The sequence below is a fragment of the Asterias rubens genome, chromosome 12, assembly GCF_902459465.1.
Source record: "Asterias rubens chromosome 12, eAstRub1.3, whole genome shotgun sequence".
Taxonomy (NCBI): Eukaryota; Metazoa; Echinodermata; class Asteroidea; order Forcipulatida; family Asteriidae; genus Asterias; species Asterias rubens.
In genome coordinates this window covers 5,298,952-5,302,538 of record NC_047073.1, presented here as the reverse complement: position 1 = coordinate 5,302,538, position 3,587 = coordinate 5,298,952, and the positions used below count along the sequence as shown (strand labels likewise).

The window sequence follows — 3,587 nt, the reverse complement described above, 5'->3', positions numbered from 1 at the left end:
CGTGCGGCGTCGAATGAACGTGCGCCCTCTATAGTTATTACTGTACAGGTCATGGCGCGCCAGTTAAGGTCATCCCCGGTCTGCCCCCGGTGCGTTCGAATAGCTTGTGGAGTGGGTCCCTTGGGGCTGGCTCCAGGTGCATGACGTCACTACGAGAGCGGTGAGTGGTCGTTCGTTTAGCTCTTGTCAGGGGCTGACCAGAGTGAGCACCGTGGGGTAGACACATGGAAGCTAAACGAACGCACCCACTGTGTTCGGTTGTTGTTCTCCGGATAAGTTGTTGCTATTGTTTTTCCTTTTCATTCTAAAAATAATTAGGTTCAAAATAAGAGGTTTTTTTTGTATTATAATAATACAAATTTCTAATAACAAGAAAACGCTTTTTTTGTGTCATACTTTATTTTTGCAACGGCCCAATTGGTCACACATCAATAGGTCGCGCACCCTTTTTTCTCCCCAGATAAGTCCTTGAACTGATCCAAAATCCGAGGTCATGAAACCTTTTTATACAGATTTGCATAACCTGAAATTTCGTCATGTGTGACCGACCTGCAAAAAATTTGTCCAGTGTGGAAACAAGAACTTGCTGGTCGCGCACCCTTTTTTCTCCCCAGATAAGTCCTTGAACTGATCCAAAATCCGAGGTCATGAAACCTTTTTATACAGATTTGCATAACCCGAAATTTCGTCATGTGTGACCGACCTGCAAAAAATTTGTCCAGTGTGGAAACAAGAACTTCAACCTGAACGCTGTTATAAGAGGGTGTCCTGAAATTCCATCACGCCTTTGCCCCATTATATAAAAACATATAAAAGGCACCTCAGCTCTGCTCTGAGGTTTGCTCTGAAAAGCTGAAAAGAACCGGTGGGTGACAACTTAACGCTTCGATCAGTATGCTCTGACCATAGAGCTTGCTCTATGCTTTTACGAGTTGAGCTTCTGCTCTGAATTCTGCTAGTATTTTTCATAATTGCAAACAATCTGTGCGGAGAAAAGAGCTTGCTTAAGTCTAGTCACAGCCAAAAATTTGCTTGACCTATAACATAAGCAAAATTTCAACAGAAATGATTTTTTCTTTTTTTGCAACATTCTCTTTAAATCCTCCACATAGCAAACAAAAGTAGGAAAAGTTGAGCAGGGGGAAAAATGCATCTTTATTCTTGCGGGGGGAAAATACAGTGGCCCCCTGTCTAGAGGGTAGATGGGCGCGATCATGTTGGATGCCAAAGACCGATCGATGACTTACACTGCATAATATTATTATGAAGTTTTGGCGTTCCATATTTTGACGTTTCATAACACCGATCATTTTTAGCACCGGTCACCGCGCCGCATCGCTACCAGCACCGCGCACACACATGACTCAGCAAGGACCTGCACCCGGCAGTGCGTGCACCTTGTACACACTTTACTCACGTACCTATCCCCAATTTTGTTAGTAGGCCCATCTTCGATGATATACAAATTTTGTTTTTGTATTCTGCTTCCAGAGCTAGCTAGCTACAGGTCATCAGTCAGAATCGTCGATAAGTGGACGGAAGCACACGGCTGTCTCTGAGTTGTAAGTATTATTACAGAGGAATCGTTGCTATATTCTAATATCCTAATGAAAATAATAATACAAATTAAGAGCAAAAGAATGCCCCAATTGAAAAAAGCAGACAGTGCGAAGTGTTTTGGTCCATGGTTTTTCTTTGAATTTTTAGCGATTTTTACACAAAGCAGTGCGTATCAACTGGTCATATCCTAATGTAAAAAAATATCAGTGATAACCTTCCTTGGTTTACTGGAAGGATGTAAATATAAGACCTGAAACATTTCAACTTTGCACGAAGTGCATGCAACGTTCACCGATCACCGCAGGCAGCAGCGAGTTCCCAGAGGGGCTAGCCGCCGTCTAATCACCCTTGTTTCACGGTAGAGTCCGTCCGCCGGCCATGGTCCGGCATGTCCGGACGGGCATACCGGTGAAGCTACGTCGTCGTGGAACAAAATATCTGTATCCACCTTCAAGAATGCTCTGTATAATATGCATATAAGACTTTATATTATTTGGTTTTATATGGGTGGCAGTTGGCTTTATATTTTTTCTCTCGAAACATTTAGTTTTGTATGTTCTGTAAAATTATGTTAACTAAACTAGTCATTACATTTCAAATGAAAACATAATATTGTCGGGATAGTTCTTCGCTTTTAAGTTCATTTCAGGTTTTCTCTGTGTTTTTCTTCTCTTTTCAACCATGGTGTCTTTTAACGAGACAGTTAGTCTTGATTTAAACATAAAGCAGCTCTGATAATTGAAATTACTTTGAATGCTCTAAACAGTGTTGTAGCTACACTACTTTTAGTGATGGGCTCTAAATCTAACTTAGTCTACAGATTGAGAGGTTCAACAAAATTATTTATATTTAGATTGGCCCCTATGGAGCCATCATTGCTCAAGTGCAACCTGGGGGAAATCTTTGCTGGGGCAGCACGCAGCGTATTTTGCTGGGCAAAATTTGTTAGTTCTTGGCAGGCCCGCCCTGCACCGCCCACCATGGCTACAACACTGGCTCTAAAAACAAATTATACTTTAAATTTATTTTAATAATTGTACAATGCATATTATTGCACAATCAATTGTTGCACTTGCTGGCTTCTTTCTATTTATTTTGTTACACTTGTTACGATTATAAGTTGTTCAGGTAGATTTTTTTTACTGTGTTAAATAGCCCCTTGTGGGCCGCAATGATACAAACATCTATAGACTAAGGCCTAATAGTAGGCCTATGAGTATTAGTGTTGACTGAGCATAAAGCAAGGACCTTTGTCTAATGCATTGAGAGCAAACCCGCTCATTTATTTATTTATTAATTTTTATTTTATTTTTAAATCTCGAGACCTACACATTAGTTTCAAGTTGTACAGGGGCTGTCTTAAAGGTTAAAACAAAAGTATAAAAACTGTCATCAAAAGATGTGTAAAACCAGACCCTGCCAAAGAAAAAATATGAAAAATACATAAAAACGAGATCGCACTGAAACATTTAAAAATCACACAAGAAAACATTAAAGGCAGTGGACACTATTAGTAATTGTCAAAGACTAGCCTTCACAGTTGGTGTATCTCAACATATGCATAAAATAACAAACCTGTGAAAATTTCAGCTCAATCGGTCATCGAAGTTGCGAGATATTTAGAAAATACTACACCCACAACAAAACACCGTAGCAATATAGAAGGAAGGGACAACAATTTAAAAAAAAAAAACATAGAATGGACTAAAACCCCTCAAAAACCAAAATAAAACAAAGAGCAACTTAAAAATAAATAAAACCAGAAGCATGAATTAAGGGATCATGTAATACCACAGAGAAGGATCAACCTCTAGAGGTCAATTCAAACCAGCCTGTTAGTTTTACTTCAAGGGAAGAAAATGTTTATTGGCAAACCTGCTCTTATTTCCTGTTTAAAAGGGCAAGGCTGAGTTTCGGTTTGCTGCAGCAAAAATTTCGTGTTATACTGTCCAAAGATCGTTTTTGTCAATTCAAGGGTTTTAGACTCGATAAGAAAAGGTGCTGCAAGTCACATAAATGCTATACCC

At 39.6% G+C, this 3,587-nt stretch overlaps 1 protein-coding gene across 3 annotated transcripts in view; it reads left to right on the top strand.

The window, feature by feature from the left end:
- The first annotated feature begins 846 nt into the window (after positions 1-846).
- Positions 847-3,587, top strand: part of LOC117298008 (ergothioneine biosynthesis protein 1-like) — a 49,749-nt gene continuing 47,008 nt past the window's right edge. The window contains exons 1-2 of one of the 3 annotated variants that reach the window (XM_033781223.1): positions 847-865; positions 1,492-1,562. The gene's annotated coding sequence lies outside the window, so the exon portion shown is untranslated. Of the gene's footprint in view, positions 866-999; positions 1,563-3,587 lie in introns of those variants that run through there. The other 2 variants (XM_033781225.1, XM_033781226.1) reach the window with 2 other exon arrangements.